This window comes from Heteronotia binoei, chromosome 12, assembly GCF_032191835.1.
Source record: "Heteronotia binoei isolate CCM8104 ecotype False Entrance Well chromosome 12, APGP_CSIRO_Hbin_v1, whole genome shotgun sequence".
NCBI lineage: Eukaryota > Metazoa > Chordata > Lepidosauria > Squamata > Gekkonidae > Heteronotia > Heteronotia binoei.
In genome coordinates, this window is record NC_083234.1 from 6553995 (window position 1) to 6579153 (window position 25159).

General features: G+C 46.3%; 1 protein-coding gene and 1 non-coding gene across 7 annotated transcripts in view; both read right to left on the bottom strand.

The window, feature by feature from the left end:
* NCAM1 (neural cell adhesion molecule 1) overlaps window positions 1-25159 on the bottom strand; it is a 370188-nt gene that overhangs the window by 266139 nt on the left and 78890 nt on the right. The window lies entirely within an intron of this gene.
* TRNAA-GGC (transfer RNA alanine (anticodon GGC)) lies at window positions 11653-11724 on the bottom strand. The gene has a single exon. It is a non-coding gene; the product is annotated as a tRNA-Ala (tRNA).

Genomic DNA, 25159 nt, shown 5'->3' on the forward strand with positions numbered 1-25159 from the left:
AGCTTGACAAACTGCTTTTGCCAAAAATATTTCACTTTTTCTAATTGCCTAATCGGAATTCTATCCATCCAGGAAGACCAGTGCCTGGGACCCATCTCGCTCAGATAACTGATAGACCAAACAGAAACAGCCCTTCCTTTACTGTCCTTTGGGGAATCATGTCTCAGGCAGTCCTTTTTCTATTGTACAATAAGAGCATCATATCGCCATTCCTGGTGGTGGTGGAAAGTGCCATCAAAGCCGCACAGCCATCTTACAGTTTTCAAGTCTCTTTTCAAGGCGGTAGTTTCTCATTGCCTGACTCAGTGTAGCAACCCTGGACTTCTTTGGTGGTCTCCCATGCAAGTACTGGCCAGGGTAAGCCCTGCCAGTTTGACGTGGTGGTTAAGCGTGCAGACTCTTATCTGGGAGAACCGACTTTGATTCCCCACTCCTCCACTTGCAGCTGCTAGAATGGCCTTGGGTCAGCCAGAGCTCCCTTATCAGGGAGAACCGACTGATTCCCCACTCCTCCACTTGCAGCTGCTGGAATGGCCTTGGGTCAGCCAGAGCTCTCTTATCTGGGAGAACCGGGTTTGATTCCCCACTCCTCCACTTGCAGCTGCTGGAATGGCCTTGGGTCAGCCAGAGCTCTCTTATTTGGGAGAACCGGGTTTGATTCCCCACTCCTCCACTTGCACCTGCTGGAATGGCCTTGGGTCAGCCATAGCTCTCTAATCTGGGAGAACCGGGTTTGATTCCCCACTCCTCCACTTGCAGCTGCTGGAATGGCCTTGGGTCAGCCAGAGCTCTCTTATCTGGGAGAACCGGGTTTGATTCCCCACTCCTCCGCTTGCAGCTGCTGGAATGGCCTTGGGTCAGCCATAGCTCTCTAATCTGGGAGAACCGGGTTTGATTCCCCACTCCTCCACTTGCAGCTGCTGGAATGGCCTTGGGTCAGCCATAGCTCTCTTATCAGGGAGAACCGACTTTGATTCCCCACTCCTCCACTTGCAGCTGCTGGAATGGCCTTGGGTCAGCCAGAGCTCTCTTATCAGGGAGAACCGGGTTTGATTCCCCACTCCTCCACTTGCAGCTGCTGGAATGGCCTTGGGTCAGCCAGAGCTCTCTTATCTGGGAGAACCGGGTTTGATTCCCCACTCCTCCGCTTGCAGCTGCTGGAATGGCCTTGGGTCAGCCATAGCCCTCTTATCAGGGAGAACCGACTTTGATTCCCCACTCCTCCACTTGCAGCTGCTGGAATGGCCTCCGGTCAGCCATAGCTATCACAGAGGATATCCTTGAAAGGGCAGCTTCTGGGAGAGCTCACTCAGCTCCACTTACCTCACAGAGTGTCTCTTATGGGGGCGGGGGAAGAGAAGTAAAGGGGATTATGACTGCTCTGAGACCCTGAGATTCAGAGCATAGGGCAGAATATAAATCCAATATCTTCTTAAAAGAGCCCCGTGGCGCAGAGTGGTAAAGCTGCAGAACTGCAGTCGGAGCCCTCTGCTCACGACCTGAGTTGGATCCCAGCGAAAGCTGGTTCAGGTAGCCAAGCTCAAGGTTGACTCAGCCTTCCATCCTTCCGAGGTCGGGGGGAAAGTGTAAAAGACTGGGGAAGGCAATGGAGAACCACCCCATCAAAAGTCTGCCATGAAAATGTTGTGAAAGTAACGCCACCTCAGAGCCTAAAACGACTGGTGCTTGCACAGGGGACTACCTTTACCTTTTATCTTCTTAAATCCAAATTCAATATATTCTGCTTAGCTTCTGGAAGCTCACGAGACCAAACTATCCTGGGCCACCTAGGTTCTCACCAACACCCTTTTCTCCTTTCTCACTGCCTTCATGCCAAAGTCAGCCAGTTTGGTGTAGCGGTTAAGTGCATGGACTATTATCTGGGAGAACCGGGTTTGATTCCCCAACCTCCACTTGCAGCTGCTGGAACAGTCTTGGGTCAGCCATAGCTCTTGTAGGAGTTTGTCCTTGAAAGGGCAGCTTCTGGGAGAGCTCTCTCAACCCCACCTACCTCACAGGGTGTCTGTTGTGGGGAAGGAAGATAAAGGAGATTGTAAACCACTCTGAGACGATGAGATATGGAATGGAGGATGGGATATAAATCCAATATCAGCAGCAGCATCCTTACACCTATGAGTCACCCGCAAATCTTACCCAAAGCAATTTCATGAAAAGCCCGGAGTTTCTTCAGAAGACTGGTGACCTTTCTTCTGAGAATTATTCATATTACAAATGCATACACCCAAGAAGGTAGACACTGAATGCGGCTAACAGCTGGGAAGAGCAAAGGCATTAAAATAACCAACGGCTAGACAAATGATAACATTATAGAAGATAATGAGCAAATGGTGGCCGGTTTCCAAATGAGAATAGACTTGAACCTGCTGTGAAAAGGCTGTTCCCACAACAACCTAAATCCCATCTCCGCACCCCAAAACGCTAGCTGAGGCCAGGCTTCAGAAGAAGAAGAAGATATTGGATTTATATCCCGCCCTCCACTCCGAAGAGTCTCAGAGCGGCTCACAATCTCCTTTCCCTTCCTCCGCCACAACAGACACCCTGTGAGGTAGGTGAAGATATTGGATTTATATCCCGCCCTCCACTCCGAAGAGTCTCAGAGCGGCTCACAATCTCCTTTCCCTTCCTCCCCCACAACAGACACCCTGTGAGGTAGATGAAGATATTGGATTTATATCCCGCCCTCCACTCCGAAGAGTCTCAGAGCGGCTCACAATCTCCTTTCCCTTCCTCCCCCACAACAGACACCCTGTGAGGTAGATGAAGATATTGGATTTATATCCCGCCCTCCACTCCGAAGAGTCTCAGAGCGGCTCACAAGCTCCTTTCCCTTCCTCCCCCACAACAGACACCCTGTGAGGTAGATGATGATATTGGATTTATATCCCGCCCTCCACTCCGAAGAGCCTCAGAGCGGCTCACAATCTCCTTTCCCTTCCTCCCCCACAACAGACACCCTGTGAGGTAGATAAAGATATTGGATTTATATCCTGCCCTCCACTCCGAAGAGTCTCAGAGCAGCTCACAATCTCCTTTACCTTCCTCCCCCACAACAGACACCCTGTGAGGTAGATGAAGATATTGGATTTATATCCCGCCCTCCACTCCGAAGAGTCTCAGAGCGGCTCACAATCTCCTTTCCCTTCCTCCCCCACAACAAACACCCTGGGTGGGGCTGGAGAGGGCTCTCCCAGCAGCTGCCCTTTCGAGGACAACTTCTGCCAGAGCTCTGGCTGACCCAAGGCCATTCCAGCAGGTGCAAGTGGAGGAGTGGGGAATCAAACCCGGTTCTCCCAGATAAGAGTCCACACACTTAACCACTGCACCAAACCGGCTCTTCAGGGCAGCATCCTGCCTGATATCAACCAATCGGAGATTCCACAGACAGCACATAGTCTTCCAGCTGCTGCCAGCACCCCGCCTCTTGTATGGAGTATGAAACACATGCATTGAGCTGCCACAGCCGGAATGACCTCAACAAAGTCAGGCAAAGGGCTCGTTCGGCCAACGGGCACAAGGCTCCCATTCACCAGCAAAGAGCACCCACAAGCAAAAACCGTTTCTCAAGGCAGAAGTGTGAGCCTGAGGAGGCACTGCAGGGCATGGAATTAGCCTTTGAGCTGCTGGGCAAGAAAAGGCAATCAAGGAACTGCTCAAAACACCAGCGCCCCCTGGAGGCTCCTGGAAAACAGTGTCAGTGGGCTTCAAGCCACCCAACACGCCAAACAGTGAGCTTGAAGCCACGCAACAGGCCCCTATGCGGTCTGGAAAACTGGCCCTCAGCTGGCTGGCTTCCATTTTAGGCGCCTGAGGAGACCCTAGCCACATCTTCCGGGACACAACAGTCCACTGATCAGTTCCATATTTCCAACTGGCCGCTTGTTAATGCCTCTGGACAAATATTATTGTCAAATATGTTGCGAGTCTAAGAGTGGCAGTAGGGATGCCATGTCCAACTCAAGAAATATCTGGGGACTTTGGGGGTGGAGCCAGGAGCAAGCTTGTGACAAGCATAATTTAACTCTAACGGGAGTTCTGGCCATCACACTTTTAAATGCCTTCCCTCCATTAGAAATAACGGAGGATAGGGTCACCTTTTGGGGCTCACAGAATTGGACCCCTGGTCCAATCTTTTTGAAACTTGGAGGGTGTTTTGAGGAGAGATACCAGATGCTATGCTGCAAATTTGGTGCCTCTACCTCATAAAACCGCCCCCCAGAGCCCCAGATACCCACGGATCAATTCTCCAATAAAAGAACTTTCAGTCTTTCTCAACTCCTGCATCAATGTTAAGCTTTATTTCTACACAGCACATGTTCACACATGCAAACGCAGATGCGCGTACTGAGAAGGAAAAGCAGCCACTGGAACGGGGCTGCGTATGTCACTTGATGTAGCAAGACATCCCAAGACCGGAGACGGTGCAAAGGTGGCTACAGAGAAAAGGTGCATTCACACACACTAAATAATGCGCTTTGGAACTGGATTTTTACTGTGTAAGAGTAGCAAACTCCACTTGCAGTCACTGTGTGAAAGCACCCAAAGTGAAGCCAACCCCCCCCCTTTGACCACTTTGAGCATGTCTGATACAGTGGCGCATGCTAATCACAGTGTTGTTGCCACCTTTTCAACCCCTTTCCTAACACTGAATTCACACTCCCCACCCCCAAAGAACATAAGAACATAAGAACATAAGAGAAGCCATGTTGGATCAGGCCAACGGCCCATCAAGTCCAACACTCTGTGTCACACAGTGGCAAAAAATGTTATATACACACATACACTGTGGCTAATAGCCACTGATGGACCTGTGCTCCATACACTGTGGCTAATAGCCACTGATGGACCTGTGCTCCATACACTGTGGCTAATAGCCACTGATGGACCTGTGCTCCATATTTTTATCTAAACCCCTCTTGAAGGTGGCTATACTTGTGGCCGCCACCACCTCCTGTGGCAGTGAATTCCACATGTTAATCACCCTTTGGGTGAAGAAGTACTTCCTTTTATCCGTCTTAACCTGTCTGCTCAGCAATTTCATCGAATGCCCACGAGTTCTTGTATTGTGAGAAAGGGAGAAAAGTACTTCTTTCTCTACTTTCTCCATTCCATGCATTATCTTGTAAACCTCTATCATGTCACCCCGCAGTCGACGTTTCTCCAAGCTAAAGAGTCCCAAGCGTTTCAACCTTTCTTCATAGGGAAAGTGCTCCAGCCCTTTAATCATTCTAGTTGCCCTTCTCTGCACCTTCTCTAAAGCTATAATATCCTTTTTGAGGTGCGGCGACCAGAACTGCACACAGTACTCCAAATGAGACCGCACCATCGATTTATACAGGGGCATTATGATACTGGCTGATTTGTTTTCAATTCCCTTCCTAATAATTCCCAGCATGGCATTGGCCTTTTTTATTGCAAACGCACACTGTCTTGACACTTTCAGTGAGTTATCTATCATGACCCCAAGATCTCTCTCTTGATCAGTCTCTGCCAGTTCACACCCCATCAACTTGTATTTGTAGCTGGGATTCTTAGCCCCAATGTGCATTACTTTGCACTTGGCCACATTGAACCGCATCTGCCACGTTGACGCCCACTCACCCAGCCTCAACAGATCCCTTTGGAGTTCCTCACAATCCTCTCTGGTTCTCACCACCCTGAACAATTTAGTGTCATCCGCAAACTTGGCCACTTCACTGCTCACTCCGAACTCTAAATCATTTATGAACAAGTTAAAAAGCATGGGACCCAGTACCGAGCCCTGCGGCACCCCACTGCTTACCGTCCTCCACTGCGAAGACTGCCCATTTATACTCACTCTCTGCTTCCTATTACTCAGCCAGTTTTTGATCCACAAGAGGACCTGTCCTTTTACTCCATGAAACACGCTGACATCTATCCAGCACATTTTTATCCTGCCCTTCCACCAAGGAGCTTTGGGTGGCATACTTGGTCCTCCTTTTAGCTTTACCCTCACAACAGCCATGTGAGGTAGGTTAACCTGGGACAGTGTGAAAACATAAGAAGAGCCCTGCTAGATCAGACCAGTAAACACATATGAAACTGCCTTATACTGAACGGTCCACCAAACTCCATATTATCAACTCAGGCTGGCAGCAGCTCTCCAAGGTCTCAAGAAGGGATCTTTCACATCACCTCCTACCAGATCTTTTAATTAGAGATACTGGGGATTGAACCTGGGACTTTCTGCATGCCAAGCAGATGCTCTACAACTAACCCACAGGTAGTACAGCTAGTAGTCCATCTAGTCCAACATCCCATCTCACACAGTGGCCAACCAGTTCCTGCAAATGGCCAACAAAAGGACAGAGAGGCTGAGGCCTTATGAAGAAAGGTTAAAATGCTTGAGGCTCTTTAGCGTGGAGAAACATCGACCGAGGGGTGACATGATAGAGGTTGACAAGATTATGCCTGGGATAGAGAAGGTAGAGAAAGAAGGACTTTTCTCCCTTTCTCACACTACAAGAACTCGTGGACACTCAATGAAATTGCTGAGCGGTCAGGTTAGAATGGACAAAAGGAAGTACTTCTTCACGCAAAGGGTGATTAACATGTGGAATTCACTGCCACAGAAGGTGGTGGAGGCTACAAGCACAGACAGCTTCAAGGGGGAATTGGATAAACATATGGAACAGAGGTCAATCAGTGGCTCTTAGCCACAGCATATAGATGGAACTCTCTGTCTTGGGTAATGATGCTCTGTATTCTTGGTGCTTGGGGAGGGCAGTAGTGGGAGGGCTTCTAGTATCCTGGCCCTACTGATGGACCTCCTGATGGCACCTGTTGTTGTTTTTTTGCCACTGTGTGATACAGAGTGTTGAACTGGATGGACCATTGGCCTGATCCAACATGGCTTCTCTTATGTTCTTAGGCCTTCCCCCAATGAGAACGTAAGAAGACTCCTGCTGAATCAGAAGTGTGGTCTCACACTGTGGCCAACCAGCTCCTCTGCAGGGCAGAGACCCATTTGAATCCAGATCTCGTATGGTCCCAGACTATCCAACAAATCACACTAGCATCCACCCATGACTCTTCCACAGATTGTGTGAACCCCTGAACTTCCTTGTTGTTCAGTTCTATATAGAAGGTGGAATAGTAGTGCCTTTCCATGTATTCTATGTGCAATTCCCTTCAGAACAAAGCTACGAGGCAGTCGATTTTCCAAAACCAGAACACGTTCCAAGCATTTTTCCCAGTGCTTTATTTTCTGTGGGAAAATTTCCATTTCTAAAGATGAATCACCAAATTAGACGATCCACCAAATTAGATGATCCACCAAACAATAAATGGATGCCACTGCCAGTACACTATCAAGCAAGCTTGGACAGTTTCAAAGTTGAAATCAATGTTTGCCAGGTGACTTTCTCAACAAGTTGTGTGACAGAGTGCATGGGTGTTTGGTGGATTCGTAAGCACAGGAAGGGGAAAATAAAACCACAGCTACATATAATCCTTTTTTTTTTTTTAAATCAAGTTGTGAAATCACCTTCCTGGTCAAAATCAAACCAAAGCTAGTGTTCTTTTTTATCAGTCGCTTCTCTCAAGGTGGAAAAGAACACTGTAAATCACCAACCTGATAAGTAAGCAAAGTGATGAGGTGCGTCCGTGGCCTCAGCGCACAGTCCCTAGATTTCATTGAAACAAATCTGAGCAGACAACCACATCCACGACCATTTCATGCACAGTTCTTTGGGTGTGCTAAAATTAGTTTGCCAACACGGTCATTGTTTTCGGTCCATTAAAGTTAAACCATGTAGTGGAAGTACAAGCTATATGGTCTTCTCAATCATTACAATTATTATTATTTTTTTAATTAACAATTTCTACATAAACGTTTCAATTTATTTAAATCTAACATTTAACTACACACACACACAGGCCAGTCATTCTGACCTCTGTTCCAGGGAAGTTTCTGGAGCAGGTTTTAAAGGGATGAACATATGAAGCTGCCTTCTACTGAATCAGACCTTTGGTCCATCAAAGTCAGTATTGTCTTCTCAGACTGGCAGCCGCTCTCCAGGGTCTCAAGCTGAGGTTTTTCACACCTATTTGCCTGGACCCTTTTTTTGGAGATGCCGGGGATTGAACCTGGGACCTTCTGCTTCCCAAGCAGATGCTCTACCACTGAGCCACCTCCCTCCCCATATGAAGCTGCCTTATACTGAATCAGACCCTTGGTCCATCAAAGTCAGTATTGTCTTCTCAGACTGGCAGCGGCTCTCCAGGGTCTCAAGTGGAGGTTTTTCACACCTGTTTGCCTGGACCCTTTTTTGGAGATGCCGGGGATTGAACCTGGGACCTTCTGCTTCCCAAGCAGATGCTCTACCACTGAGCCACCGTCCCTCCCCAATCTGGGATCAATCTGCGAGCATCTAAGGGACAACTTGGTGATCTGGGGAAGTCAGCAGGGATTTGTCCCCAGCAGGTCCTGCCAGAACAACCTCATTTCCTTCTTTGATTGAGTGACGAGCTTACTGGACCGAGGGATGCTGTTTACCAGAATTTCAGTGACGTTTTTGTTAGGGATCCCTGTGATATTCTGATGGGTAAACTAGAGGACTGTGGACTGGACTCTAGGATAGACAGGTTTCCTCACAGGGACAGGCTTGGGTCATGTCCCTGGGGCTGTTGTAGTTAGGGCTACACACTTAATTAAAAATATCCTGGGACACACGTCGGTGTAACACTATAATGATATAATGACATTGTGATTGCTGCCTTTTAAAAAGGCCTTCCACTGCAAGGGTAGGGAATGGCTACAGTGAGGGAAAGTGTCAGGAAAAATGGCTGCTAAGTGAGTTGGAAAATACAGATTCTCCCACCCAAACAGCTGTGATCCTGGCTTTATTGTAATCTTTCTCTGGAACTGTGGAGCAAAGCAGGTTTCAAAAAGATGAGGGGAAAAGCTGGAGAAACCTTGTAAAGTATGTGATGCTTTGAACCATAGCATTGAACCCAGGACTAAGGTTGCCGACTGTGGGGTTGGGAAGTTCCTGGAGATTTTGAGGGGGATTCCTGAGGAGAGCAGGACTTGGAGGGGAGTGCACTCACAGCAGTATAATCCCATGGAGTCCACCATGCAAAGGTGCCATCTCCTCCAAAGGAACTGATCTCTGTAGTCTGTAATCCCTGCATATCTCCCGGGACAGATAACCTGTGTATAAATGGACATGGGGGTTCTTTTTTTACCCCATGTAAGTCAAGACAAACACGTTAAATCAGATCATGCTCTATTTAGGGCATCAAGAACTGCTCTAATTTTAAGTACTTATTTTAATTCATTAATTGAGAGCCAGTTTGGTGTAGCGGCTAGGAGCACTGACTCCGATCTGGGAGAATCGGGTTTGATTCCCCACTCCTCTGCATGCACCTGCTGGTGTGACCTTGAGTCAGTCACAGTTCTCTCAGAGCTGTTCCACTCAAGAACAGTTCTCTCGGAGCTCTCTCAGCCCCTCCTACCTCACAGGGTGACTATTGTAGGGAGGGGGAAGGGAAAAGAGATTGTAAAACGCTCTGAGACTAAGTGAAGTCCTGGGCATAAATCCAATCTGTTGTTTTTTGTTGTTGTTGTGAAGGACTGGGTATAAATCCAATCTGTTGGTTGTTCTTCTTCTCCTCCTCCTCTTCTTCATCATCAGGAAATGCCTTTAGAGAAAGGGCAGGCTCTCTCACTGAAAGACGTCCATGTATATAAGGGCCCTACCTCCATTCGGGAATATGGAGGATTCAGCTGTAATAATAATTTACATCGTGCTTAATCTATCGGCATCATGGGACGTGACCTAGAAAAAGGTGCTTTGCTTTCCACATTTGCCAGACACCCAAAAGGCTAGGGGAAAATAGGCCCACAGTGTTCCAAAGCCATTCGTGGTATCAATATGCCTTTCTCCTCCATATTTTGCTTCTGTAATTAATGTTTGGGTACAAAGAATGGCTCCCTTGTTCGTTCGGCGCATCACGAAGCACAAGCTGCGAGCCAAGTCCTCTCCGAAGCTAAGGAAGCTGCCATTGAAGCTGGGAAACAATGGGCCACAACAAGGTTTGTCTTTGTGTTGTGTGGCCCCCTCCACCACAATCAGCATTTAACCACACTGTCCTTAATTGCAAGTTTATGAACTCTGCATAAAAAGGAAAATCAAGGATTCCTTCTGTTCCAGGCTCAATATGCAAAGGGTGGAGGGACAGAGTTCAGAGGGGGGGGGAATGTTGTCTGGGGGAGACAGAAGAACAAATTGCTCTGACCGCCACACGGGCTTGTGTTTGCCACAAAGTTTCGTATGATGTTCTCGGAGTTGGAAACGAAGGCCGTTGTCTAAAATGTGAGTTATAATCGCCATGCCTACACAGAGCAGATCCAGGATGTAAGACACTCTAGACCATGGAAGAACGACTTGATTTTCAAAGAAATCAGGCAGGCTTTTTGCCTACCGAAACAAGGGCAAAAAACTTCAGAAACAGCCACACCATCCATTCCGAAAGACACACAAAGAACTGAAGCCATTTCCCCCCAGACCAGGGCTTATTATTATATCTTGTTCTCTCTCTAACAACATTCCAGGCAGTTTGCATGAAGCTCCTCTTTTGGTCTCCCTTCCAGGTATCTGACAAAAGGACTGCTTTGACTCTCAACGGCTTATACTCTGAAAATCTTGTCAGTCTCTAAGGTTCTGCTGGGCTCGAATCCAGCTTTTCTACTGCAGACCAAAATGGTAACCCACGGAAGCTATCTTCCAGGTACGGCTGAGTTAGCTGGTTAGCTCTCCCCAAAGCATGAGGTGATCCCAGACTGATTCCTGGGCCCACGTTTACCCCTGTGCAAGCACACAAGCTACCAACTAACAGAGAGCTCATCATCCTGCCCTCTCCTACCATAGGATCATGGAACAACTGGAGCAGAAATGCTCCACACCATACAAAACAGCTACCACGGAGATAGGGATTTGTATCAACAAAACACTCATAAACACCCTAGCTCCAGTCCATATGAACATATGAAGCTGCCTTCTACTGAATCAGACCCTGGGTCCATCAAAGTCAGTCTTCTCTACTCAGACTGGCAGCAGCTCTCCAGGGTCTCAAGCTGAGGTTTTTCACACCTACTTTCTTGGATCCTTTTTAGTTGGAGATGCCGGGGATTGAACCTGGGACCTTCTGCTTACCAAGCAGATGCTCTACCACTGAGCTACCGTCCCTCCCCTTAGACATATGAACATATGAAGCTGCCTTCTGCTGAATCAGACCCTGGGTCCATCGAAGTCAGTATTGTCTACTCAGACTGGCAACGGCTCTCCTGGGTCTCAAGCTGAGGTTTTTCACACCTACTTGCCTGGACCCTTTTTTGGAGATGCCAGGGATTGAACCTGGGACCTTCTGCTTACCAAGCAGATGCTCTACCACTGAGCCACAGCCTCATTCATGGCTCTCCAGGGTCTCAAGCTGAGGTTCTTCACACCTACCTGCCTGGACCCTTTTTAGTGGGAGATGCCGGGGATTGAACCTGGGACCTTCTGCTTACCAAGCAGATGCTCTACCACTGAGCCACAGCCCCATTCATGGCTCTCAAGGGTCTCAAGCTGAGGTTTTTCACACCTATTTGCCTGGACCCTTTTTAGTGGGAGATGCCAGGGATTGAACCTGGGACCTTCTGCTTGCCAAGCAGATGCTCTACCATTGAGCCACAGCCCCATTCATGGCTCTCCAGGGTCTCAAGCTGAGGTTTTTCACACCTACTTGCCTGGACCCTTTTAAGTTGGAGATGCCGGGGATTGAACCTGGGACCTTCTGCTTACCAAGCAGATGCTCTACCACTGAGGCACCATTGCTACCTAGAACATATGAAGCTGCCTTCTACTGAATCAAACCCTCTTGGGTCCATCAAAGTCAGTATTGTCTACTCAGACTGGCAGCGGCTCTCCAGGGTCTCACGCTGAGGTTTTTCACACCTATTTGCCTGGACCCTTTTTTGGAGATGCCAGGGATTGAACCTGGGACCTTCTGCTTACCAAGCAGATGCTCTACCGCTGAGCCACCATCCCTCCACCGTTCCAAGAGATTCAGCCCATCACGCAGACCTGCAGAATTCCGATGCGCTGGAACCCTGAATCATCACTCTTTCTGAGGAGTGCCCACTAACCCTGTTCCTCTCATACTGGATATACTGAAGATAAAGGTGGAAGTAAAAGCTACAGTACTAGGCCCTGACCTCAGTGCCCTAGGCTAGCCCAACTTCATCAGGATCTTGGAAGCTAAGAAGCCCAGCCCTGGTTAGTACTCGGACGGGAGGCCACCAAGTCCAGAGCTGCTATGGAAAAGGCAAACCACCTGTGTATATCTCTTGCCTTGTAAACTCTAGCACAGGGGTCCTCAAACTTTTTAAATAGGGGGCCAGTTCACTGTCCCTCAGACTGTTGGAGGGCCGGACTGCCGTTACTGTACAAGGCCGCGGGCCGTCAGTTCTCCGTCTTCTGCATCTCTCTCCCTTCCCCACACCACACACCCCGGCCTGGGAACTCACCTCACCTCGGTATCACCTCACACTCTGTCTCCGCCGCCTCAGCCCAGTGCCGGAAGTGTGCGTTGCTAACGCGAGTTTAGGTCGAACGTCACTTCCGGTCTGATTTTGCCATAACCCGGCGGGCTGCATAAACGTCCTCAGCGGGCCGCATCTGGCCCGCGGGCCGTAGTTTGAGGACCCCTGCTCTAGCAGGCTGCCATGGGTTGATGGCCCTTTTCACTATCACCAACTGTTGTGACATAAGAAGTACAAAATCAGAGCCTGTACTAATTCTAGCAGCCGCTGGACACACCTTAAGGAATCCAGGAACAAAGTCATTGTCTTACCTGCCATTTAAAGCTCAACTTCACGGACAAGAACTAGAACAACTCACAAAAACTTCTGCTGCGATGAATCTTTTAATCTTTAAGGTGACACTAGAGTCTTTGTGAAAATGATAACTCCCTCCTAGAAATGTTCTTCTAAAAAGCCATTTCAGAAGCTACAAACTCTTCCTTTCTCCCAGAAGTTGCTCTTTCCCCCAGAACTGGCACTCCTCCACAATGTAGAGTACAAAAGATGAGCTACTTATCTCACAGAACTTCTTTTTAATTTGACTTAATAACACAGGTTATTTCGAAGCTGTTCTTATCAAAGAGAACGTTCCAGGATTGATGAGACCTTGAACAGGGTTTCTTGCCCAACGAGCATATTTTCAAATGCAGACGGTCACTGAAAATGATTTTAAGGGGAGGGGAAGAGGCAAGAAATAGTTGCCAAGTAAGGAATTGGTTCCAAGTTTTTCTGGAAGTGCTTTGTGGGCAGGCAGTTGAATAGAGTCCTATACAACCAGCAGCTCCGGCATTTAATTATTTCCGGGACTTTTTTTTTTCTACCCGTCTATTCTTTGGCTGTATATTACTGTTTCATTGGCACCAAAAAATGTCAGTCTGACATTCATTTTTTTTATCTCCTCTGCACGCAAACTTATCACTATGAATCTCCATTTTGTAAAGCTTCCAAACTCTGTATTGAGGAAGCTCTTTAAAAGGAGTGCCAGAGCAGCCATCAGAAACATGTCATGCTGAACAGGACATCCAAATCAACCACAAAGCATATTTGCAGGTAGGGGGGGAGAGGGTTAAATCCATTATGTTCTCAAGCAAACAGAATTATGAGTAGGACACAAAACTTCTGGTAGGTTTCTCCTATAGAATAACAATGCAGCCTGTACTATTCCCATTCCCAAAGGGTCAAATACACTAGAAAAATGTATAGGCTCTCATCCCACTCAGAACCAGTTTGGTGTAGTGGTGAAGTGTGTGGACTCTTATCTGGAAGAACCGGGTTTGATCCCCCACTCCTCCACTTGCACCTGCTAGCATGGCCTTGGGTCAGCCATAGCTCTGGCAGAGGTTGTCCTTGAAATGGCAGCTGCTGTGAGAGCCCTCTCCAGCCCCACCCACCTCACAGGGTGTCTGTTGTGGGGGAGGAAGGTAAAGGAGATTGTGAGCCGCTCTGAGACTCTTCGGAGTGGAGGGCGGGATATAAATCCAATATCTTCTTCTTCTTCTTCTTCTTAAATCCAATATTGAAAGAGAGCTTGGAAAGCATGAACATAGGTTTCAAGCACATGAAACCACACCTGAAATACTAACCTGCCGTTTTACCTGCATACAGATCACAGAAATGTAAAATCCTATAGAACTAAAGGTTATGGACTCTACAGCTATTCTATACCTTCTTTAAAAAAAATCATAATTGTTCTCCCCAATGGACAATTTCCTTGCCTCTCAAGGCCAGGAAACAGATATACTTTCAAGAGGAGGATAAGATCTTCAAGAACACTTTGAAAACAGAGAATAGCAGGACTAGATGGGCACACACTGAACCCTCTGCAGTTTTTACGGGGAAAATTTGCCCAATGTGAGCATGAGTTTTATAGGCACAACTAAACTCGCTCACACTTTCTGACGGTTCTCAAGTTGTAATACAGCTACTCAGTTTTTAAAAGAAGAAATAGCCAACTGCTGTCAAAGATCCGAAGAATGGAATATGGGATGTTCTTCTGCCTATGCGGTAGGATGTAAAAGTTAGTGAAGTGTTATCAAGAAGCAAAAGAATAAATAATAAAAAGAGTACTTCCTCTCTTCAACCTGGGCCAGAAAGACTACTCAGGGCTCAGTTAAGGTCTAAGCATTTTAAAGGGTTTCTTGGTTTTTAAGGTCACTGACACAAAGAAATCATCCTTGGAAGAAGGAAAGGAAGAAAGCTGTGGAGGACAGAGAGGGAGGGCTATCCACCTTCCCTGCCAGAGACGTGACTTATAGAACATTTTTAAAAGCAACATGGGGGCTAAGAAGGCCAAGCCAAGGGACAATCAGAGAGCAAGATTACCATTTTAGCCTCTTTAGGTATGTTGAACGCACATGAAGCTACCTTCTACTGAATCAGACCCTTGGTCCATCAAAGTCAGAATTTTCTGTTGAGACTGGAAGCAGCTGTCCAGGGTTTCAGGTGGAGGCCCTTTACACATCACCCACTACCTGATTCTTAACTGGAGATGCTGGGATTGAAGCTCAGACCTTTTGCATGCCAAGGAGATACTTTCCCACTGACCCATGGGACCTCTTGAAGAATATATTGCCAGGGAGAGCTCCCTCATCCCTTTGCTCAAGAAACTCTCAAGTCAAATCCCAGTTTACCAAGGCTCGCTCCCATTCCTCTTGGCCACATCTGTATGGGGTGGTTAACCAATGCACTCTTTCTGGCTTCATCCAAGCTTCTTGGAAGGTAGGCACAGGCAACAGGCTAGCACCTGCTTTCCCTTTCTTAAAAACGCTTTTGCATTTGCATCATTCTTCTATCCCAGAATTAAGCAAACCCAGCCTGTCGATTCACAGATACCTTTCTGGCAGACAAACAGAATCTTGCAGCTCCAGGCGAGCTTTCATCCATATGAACATATGAAGCTGCCTTATACTGAATCAGACCCTCGGTCCATCAAAGTCAGTATTGTCTTCTCAGACTGGCAGCGGCTCTCCAGGGTCTCAAGCAGAGGTTTTTCACACCTATTTGCCTGGACCCTTTTTTGGAGATGCCAGGGATTGAACCTGGGACCTTCTGCTTCCCAAGCAGATGCTCTACCACTGAGCCACCTCCCTCCCCACCGTCCCTCCATAAGCTAAATGGTCAATGATCTCCCTTCCCTTTGCAGCACTGGCGTGGGTTCCTTTCAGCCTCCTTAGCTTCCACAATCTGATGCAGCTGGGCTAGTCTGGCCATCCGAGTCAGGGCTTTCCACATACAATGGCCGTTTTCCCACTGACCTTACTCCGGAGCGACGTCCCTCTTCACCGCGCAGCGTCTGCGCGGATTTCCCACCAACTGCTGCGCACAACCAGGAAGTGCCGCGGCTTTTGCGTCGCAGATGTAAACCGCTAAAAAGCAGTTTACATCTGCGACGCAAAAGCCGCGGCTCTTCCTGGTTGTGCGCAGCAGTTGGTGGGAAATCCGCGCAGACGCTGCGCGGTGAAGAGGGACATCGCTCCGGAGTAAGGTCAGTGGGAAAACGGCCAATGATTGCAAAAAAATAAGTAAAGACCCTTTTCTCCAGCACTCCAGTCGCGACAGCTGTGTTAACCACTAATCTAATACTAGATCCTGGTGCCTTTGGTTAATAATGAGGCCTGCAAGTTCAGTCCTGCCCTGCTCCTGAGCAGAGATGTGAGTGCCTGGAGAAAAACTGGAGGGTGTCCCCAAGGACTCTTCCGTTCATTTTTTCCAGTGAAATAAATTGTAAATTGTTGAGAGCTCTGGAGGGGGGAAAAAAAAAACGTTCTAGGAAATATTTTCTATTTTGAAAGGAGTGAAATGCTTTTAAGGAAAGCTATTATTCAAAATGTGTAGAATGAAAGCTGCCATGTTAGACAATCTGCAGCATTAGATCATAATTTGTGTGTATGCTGCAGACAAATACAACATACTTTAGATATATTCATTGTTTAAGAGTGACTAATTTTGTTCATAATCAACTTGCTTTAGACACTATACAGTGTTTTCAATGTTACAAAAAAATTTCCCAATATCCAAATAGGCTGTGAATCTTATTGCTGTTTCTATCCAAGTAACACACTCTTTTATTGAAGCTGACCAGTCTCATTTTCAAATATTCCAGCCAGCAGCCCAAGGACAGACTCTGCCATACAGAGATCACCACCAAACTCCACCTCTGTATTCCCGCACTAATGGGCGAATACCAGAGTGGCCAACAGAGACAAGACCTAGTTATTAGCTCCACAGCTCTTGAACACTCACTGGCCATTCATCTCACTTCATCTTTGCTTCCTGTCCATTAATTGCTTAACACAGTACATTTTCATAGGGTTTTTGTTTAAATATTATTCAGCTGTCTTTCTACCTTACAGAATTCAAGGCAGCTTACAATGTAGACAAAATATATAACATCAAATACATAAAATATATTTAAAAACAAAATTTAAAATCAAAGTTTAGGGCTGCCAGTAAATTAATCAGATGTGGTTCTACATAAAACCATTTTCAACAGCCCTTTAAGAAACCATATTAAACAACCCATTAAGAAACTTTTTGGACTCCAGAACAGAGAAAACTGCTGGGGGGAGCAACAGTGTCCTGGCCCCATTTGTGGATCTCCTGATGGCACCAGGTTTTTTGGCCACTGTGTGGGCCATTGGCCTGGATGGGCCATTGGCCTGATCCAACATGGCTTCTCTTATGTTCTTATGTTCTTAAGACTGACTGTCCATTAACTGGGGCAAGAAACGCAGAGATGATGGCTAGAAGAACCTTTATGGTTGTAAATACGTAATCAAAGATTTTACTCAAACTACACAATTGTGGATTAAGATCCCACTCGCAACTCTAGCGTACAAGCCTCTTCCATTTATAACTACATTACCTTCTCATTGTGGGTTTGCAAAAGACAATTATAACCTGTTCAATTTTGTGCAAAACCCCCTCTACAGTTGGATTAGCTAGTTTGGTGGTTAAATGTGCGGACTCTTATCTGGGAGAACTGGGATTGATTCCCCACTCCTCCACTTGCACCTACTGGAATGACCTTGGGTCAGCCATAGCCCTGGCAGAGGTTGTCCTTGAAAGGGCAGCTGCTGTGAGAGCCCTCTCCAGCCCCACCCACCTCACAGGGTGTCTGCTGTGGGGGAGGAAGGTAAAGGAGATTGTGAGCCACTCTGAGACTCTTCGGAGTGGAGGGCGGGATATAAATCCAATATCTTCTTCATTCAGGTGCAAGGATTGTACCTGAGGATGCCAAACAGGCCCCATGTGGAGAAGGGGGCAATGTCCTATGTCACCCTTTGGCCAGTTGTGTGTAAGGAGGCCTGAAGCCCTGCAGGAAAGATGGAGGACCCTGGTATCTATAGTCCTGTGTGGGTTATGCCCAAGGTGTGGGTTATGCCCAAGGATTTAGCTGTCAACATGTGGGGTTTTTTTTCCCCAATCCTGTCCAAATGGAACACACGGAAGACTTGGAGACAAAATCCAATAGATGTGGCCTGTGGATACGATCCATGAACTTCAGGGATCTAATATTGGCATTGAAACATTTTACATAAATGTAGTAGCTTTACTAAACCACTTCAAGCAGCAAGTTTCCAGTTCAACAAATGATTCAGAAATATCAAGAGAATTCAACAGCCTTTCAAATCAGTCATTTAATTCTATGCCCATCATGTGAACCCGCCTTATACTGAAACAGACCCTTGGTTCAGCAATGTCAATACTGTCAACTCAGACTAGCAAGAGCTCTCCAAGGTCTCAAGTATTGTCTACTCAGGTTGGCAGCACCTCTCCATGGTCCTGGGCAAAGAAAAGTATTTCACATCACCTGCAACGTGGTGTTTTTTTTAGCTGGAGATGCTGAGGACTAAACCTAGGACCCTCTGCATGGCAAGCAAAGGCTCTAACACTGAGCCACAGCTCATCTTCTGGCACAACATCAGCAATCCCACAGTTGTGAAAATGAAAGATAATGTAGATGAACCAGAAAATAGGGAATGAGAAAACAGGGAATGAGATGTCTGCGGTACAGTTAAGAAAATAACATTGTTGGCTGGCTGCTTTTCAAATATAAAACACTGCGGACATCAACAAATGCCGGCTGGGGGAAAGGCAACGTTCTGGCAAGAGATACCAGGATGAACAATGGCTAATCTAAGAACATAAGAGAAGCCATGTTGGATCAGGCCAACGGCCCATCAAGTCCAACACTCTGTGTCACACAGTGGCAAAAAATTTTATATACACACATACACTGTGGCTAATAGCCACTGATGGACCTGTGCTCCATATTTTTATCTAAACCCTTCTTGAAGGTGGCTATACTTGTGGCCGCCACCACCTCCTGTGGCAGTGAATTCCACATGTTAATCACCCTTTGGGTGAAGAAGTACTTCCTTTTATCCGTTTTAACCTGTCTGCTCAGCAATTTCATCGAATGCCCACGAGTTCTTGTATTGTGAGAAAGGGAGAAAAGTACTTCTTTCTCTACTTTCTCCATCCCATGCATTATCTTGTAAACCTCTATCATGTCACCCCTCAGTCGACGTTTCTCCAAGCTAAAGAGTCCCAAGCGTTTCAACCTTTCTTCATAGGGAAAGTGCTCCAGCCCTTTAATCATTCTAGTTGCCCTTCTCTGGACTTTCTCCAATGCTATAATATCCTTTTTGAGGTGCGGCGACCAGAACTGCACACAGTACTCCAAATGAGACCGCACCATCGATTTATACAGGGGCATTATGATACTGGCTGATTTGTTTTCAATTCCCTTCCTAATAATTCCCAGCATGGCGTTGGCCTTTTTTATTGCAAACGCACACTGACTTGACATTTACAGTGAGTTATCTACCACGACCCCAAGATCTCTCTCTTGGTCAGTCTCTGCCAGTTCACACCCCATCAACTTGTATTTGTAGCTGGGATTCTTGGCCCCAATGTGCATTACTTTGCACTTGGCCACATTGAACCGCATCTGCCACGTTGACGCCCACTCACCCAGCCTCAACAGATCCCTTTGGAGTTCCTCACAATCCTCTCTGGTTCACACCACTCTGAACAATTTAGTGTCATCCGCAAACTTGGCCACTTCACTGCTCACTCTCAACTCTAAATCATTTATGAACAAGTTAAAGAGCATGGGACCCAGTACCAAGCCCTGTGGCACCCCACTGCTTACCGTCCTCCACTGCGAAGACTGCCCATTTATACTCACTCTCTGCTTCCTATTACTCAGCCAGTTTTTGATCCACAAGAGGACCTGTCCTTTCACTCCATGACTCTCAAGCTTTCTAAGGAGCCTCTGATGAGGAACTTTATCAAAAGCTTTCTGGAAGTCAAGGTAAACAACATCTATTGGGTCTCCTTTGTCCACATGTTTGTTCACCCCCTCAAAGAAATGTAACAGGTTAGTGAGGCAAGATCTTCCCTTGCAGAACCCATGCTGAGTCTTCCTCAATAACTCGTGTTCATCAATGTGCCTACTCATTCTGTCCTTGATAATGGTTTCTACCAACTTTCCCGGTATTGAAGTCAGACTGACTGGCCTGTAATCTAGGGGAGCAAAAGAGAATGGAGAATAAGCATATGCCTTGAATGCAGAAGGTCCCACCCAGAACCAGTCTGTAACACCTACAGGTATACAATCTCAGCTGGCAGGCGAAGGGGGGAAACCTTTCTCTGCCCAGATCTCCAAACATCTGCTGCCTGTCAGTACTGACAATACTAAGGTAGATGGATCAATAATACCACTTAATAATTTTAGCTCTCGGTGACATGAATGGAGCATTGGATCCAAAAAAGGATAAATCTAAAACATCCAAAGTAGAAATAATAACTTAGAATCATAGAGTTGGAAGGTACCTCTAGGGTCATCTAGTCCAACCCCCTGCACAATGCAGGAAACTCACAAACACCTCCCCCCAAATTCACAGGATCAGCATTGCTGTCAGATGGGCATCTAGCCTCTGTTTAAAAACCTCCAAAAGAAGGAGAGCCCACCAGCTCCCAAGGAAGCCTGTTCCACTGAGGAACCACTCTAATGGTCAGGAAGTTCTTCCTAACGTTGAGTTGGAAACTCTTCTGATTTAATTTCAGCCCATTGGTTCTGGTCCTACCTTCCGGGGCCATAGAAAACAATTCCACCCCATCCTCTATAGGACAGCCCTTCAAGGACTTGAAGATGGTGATCATATCATCTCTCAGCCGCGTCCTCTCCAGGCTAAACATCCCCAGCTCCTTCAACCTTTCTTCATAGTACTTGGTCTTCAGACCCCTCACCATCTTCGCTGCCCTCCTCTGGACCCGTTCCAGCTTGTCCATATCCTTCTTATAAGGTACTTAATATAAGGAACCTTCACATCTTCACATGTGTTTAATGTTCCTGGAGTCAGGAGGGGGGGGGGGCACACATTGGATCCAGAGCATTGATACAAAAACCTCAGGTGGGAGTCATTAATAAATTTCTACTGCTGGCCAAGATGAACAGCACTATGCAATTTTACTTTTTTTGTTAAGTTAGTTAATTTCTATCACACCATTCTATTCCAAGAAATACCCAGGGTGTCATAAAATAAATAATTGAATAGTTTACATTAAAAAAAATTATAAAATCCAAATCAATAATTCATCGTTAATATCCACAGCAGACACACCAATGAGCAATACATTACAATAGAATCCAGTGCAACAGGCTAAAAATATAACGATTTCACTTTGTTTAGCAGGAAGCGACAAACAAAATTGCAATGTAAAAGGCAGAATAAAAACTGTATATAAAGAATCATATATAGGCCTGTTGAGATATCATGAGTTCCAGCTCAGTTCACACTATGGCCCGATTAGCTGTCTTCCACCTGAAATGGAGTAATTCTATTGTTTTATCTGTTTAAATTTATTTCTAATATATATTTTTGCTTATGGTTATTGTTTAAGTCTATTGCAATCCACCGAGCCCGCTTGCAGGATAGGGCGAACTAGAAATTCACACAAATAATAAATAAATAATAGGATGGGGGATGGGTACAGCATGGCGTGATCTTGTCAGATCTGAGAAGCTAAGCAGGGCGAGTACTTGGATGGGACCGCTGAGGAAGACTTTGGAGAAGAAGGCAACTGCAAACCACGCTTCATGCTTTCCTTGAAAACCGTACAGGGGTAGCCATAAATCAGCTGCGAGTTGACAGCACTTTACGCACAAAGAAATACAGCAAAATTCTAACCTCACAAAGCCACTGCAGGACAAAGCCACTACACCACAATAAGTCTACTTGAAAGACAGTGGCTTGAACCATGAAAGTTTTTTTTTCCAAGAAAGTAGACAATAAAATGAGTAGGTCAATGACTCAGCAGGTGGGTTTCACTCATTTAGGTCCTAGACAGCACTTACCAAATCTTGGTTCAGGAAGAAAAAATGACTGATTAGCTATGATCCAAGCGGCAGCCGTGTTGGTCTGAAGCAGTAGAACAAAGTAGGGAGGGACGGTGGCTCAGTGGTAGAGCATCTGCTTGGGAAGCAGAAGGTCCCAGGTTCAATCCCTGGCGTCTCCAAAAAAGGGTCCAGGCAAGTAGGTGTGAAAAACCTCAGCTTGAGACCCTGGAGAGACGCTGCCAGTCTGAGAAGACAAGACTGACTTGGATGGACCCGGGGGGTCTGATTCAGTAGAAGGCAGCTTCATATGTTCATACGGGGTCAAGTTTTACCTTTAAGACCAACAAAGTTTTATTCAGAATGGAAGCTATCGTGTGCTCCAAGCACATTACATTCTAAATAAAACTTTGTTGGTCTTAAAGGTGCCACTTCGAAAAAGTAATTTTTCCAAACTTAAATCTGAATTCATTTCCCTGTTGCTTCTGGCTGGTAAACTGCTTCTAGCTAGATTTTGGAAAGTTGCTAAAGTTCCATCGCTAACTCTTTGGTTCCAAAAGGTTTGGGACATTGTAATCCAAGACAAGATTGCTTCCCAACTTCTTCTCAGCGATAACCCTACTATAGGGGAAAAAAATTGTTGAAAAGTGGTTTCCTTTTCTAGACTTTGTGAACGCTAATTCGTGTAAGAAGAGTAAGATGCCCAAAAAGTATCTGAATTTTATTTTGTATTAAGAAGTATATGGGCAGTTTGAGAGTGGGAGTGTACTTACTTCCCCCCCCCCTTTTTTTTTCCTGTTAAGATGTAAGCATAAATATTTCCTGTGCCTTAGTTTTGTATTTATATGTTGTATGGTTTTTCTCTTATATAAAAATAAAAAAGTTTAAGTTTTTTTTTAAAAAAAGGTGCCACTTGACTCCTACATTGATTAGCTATGAGGCAGCACAACATCTATCCACGGCATCAGCCCCACTTCCTTCTTGCCCACAGACCACTTCCCGCCTTCCAAGATGGCTCCTGCATCCCTCATGTATGTAACATGGCCAAAGACCTTCCCCTCCACCCCTGCCCTTCACACTGCCCTCTCCAGCCACTGTCTGCCCCAGCAGTGAGAACCCACCTCCAAACACTTCACCACCTTGTTCTAACAAATGACCAGAACACATCTCCGTGCATGGACCGCCATTAAAGACCACCATCAGGAAATCCAGAGGAGCAGGGCTAGAAGAAAAGAAGCCGCACGAGAATGAAAGGGAGTGCCAGATTTCCCAGTGACTTAGAATGCTTTCAAAGGAGGCAGCCGTGTTGGTCTGAAGTAGTAGAACAAAACAGGAGTCGATTGCACCTTTAAGACCAATTTAGTTTTATTCAGAAAGCTTATTTTCGGGATAAAACTAAGTTGGTCTTAAAGGTGCAATATCGATTCCTGTTTTGTTCTACAATGCTTTCAAAACTAAGATTAATGATTTTGCCGGATTTACACAGAAAATTCCTGAAAGGGCACCTCGTGGTTTCTGCACAGATTTATCTGTCGCAGGCTTAGCAAACTCTGATAGGAGCAAGCTGGTTTAAGTATTTTCCTCTCTCAGCTCGGAGCAATGCTTCCTTGCCTTTCAAAACTGTATCAGCGAAGGCACCGAAAAGAAAAAAAGGGAAATATGAGAAATAAACATAACCAGAAAAGTTTCAAGAAATGGCACCAGAAGCAATCCACCCTGGAAACACAACTGTGTCCTGGGCTCACCTTTCACTGTGTTCTAGCTCACGCCATTCTTTTTCTCAACTGACAGTTCACGTGCTAAGCCCCAACTGCCTCCAATGTAGGAGAGAGATCCTCTCAGCCAGGGAGGACAATTGGCAAACTGTTGGCAGCAAACCAGAACGGCGAGTTCCCGAGAGCCTCGAATCCCTCCATGTAATCCGCTGCCTTGGCATTTTGCAAGGCACTTCTGCAGCTTCAAAAGGATGAGAGGCACAATGATCTGGGTAGCATCCTTCAGTCACAACCGCAGGTCCTTCTGTGCACGAGCCAAAGTTGTGCTTTTTATGACACAAGATAATCAAAGCAGAAGACAAGCAGCTAGGGGACTTAGGCAAGAACAGAAACCCTGAAATCCAGCAGAGGATTCTGTACTCTACAAACTTAAATGGCAAAGTTGCTGGCTCTTAAAGGGTGCACAGAAATGCCTGGGGAGCTCTGGAGGTGGGCAGGGGAATGCTCTGATTTGGGTAGCAGTAAGAAGCCAATGAGCAAAGTTTCCATTGGCCCACAAAGATGAATGCTCTCTCACTTCAGATGAACAGATGAAGCTGCCTTATACTGAATCAGACCCTTGGTCCATCAAAGTCAGTATTGTCTTCTCAGACTGGCAGCGGCTCTCCAGGGTCTCCCGCTGAGGTTTTTCATGTCTATTTGCCTGGACCCTTTTTGGTTGGAGATGCCGGGGATTGAACCTGGGACCTTCTGCTTCCCAAGCAGATGCTCTACCACTGAGCCACCATCCCTCCCCAAACATATGAACATATGAAGCTGCCTTATACTGAATCAGACCCTTAGTCCATCAAAGTCAGTATCGTCTTCTCAGACTGGCAGCAGCTCTCCAAGGTCTCAAGCGGAGGTTTTTCACACCTATTTGCCTGGACCCTTTTTTGGAGATGCCGGGGATTGAACCTGGGACCTTCTGCTTCCCAAGCAGATGCTCTACCACTGAGCCACCATCCGTCCCCAACTTCAACTTTATTCAGAACTTCACCTGCTATCCCATTATATAGCTACAGGACTTCACGCGTTTATTTAATTTAATATATCACTTTTCTCCCAAGTGAGGACCCAAAGCACACCTTACATAATTCTCTTATATTTTATCCTTCTAGCAACCCTATGAGGTAGGCTAGGCTGAGGGTGTGTGACAGGCCCAAGAGCTTCTATGGCACTAGTGGTGATTCGAACCTGGATCTCCTAGGTACTTCTCCAACACTGTTGACCACACTGGCTTGTTCTCTTTGGATTTCACCAAGAGCACCTACAGAAAGTTCAGGGCGGATGTTAACATGAGGGAGAAAGCCTACCCAAAGTTCCATTGTTGGTGTGTTTATTATGGAACCAAAAATGCAACTTTATCAAAAATTTCAGTCTACCCCAATGCTACATCTATCGTTCTAGAATGCCTTAAGGCAGAATAATTTACAAAAAGAATACATCTCA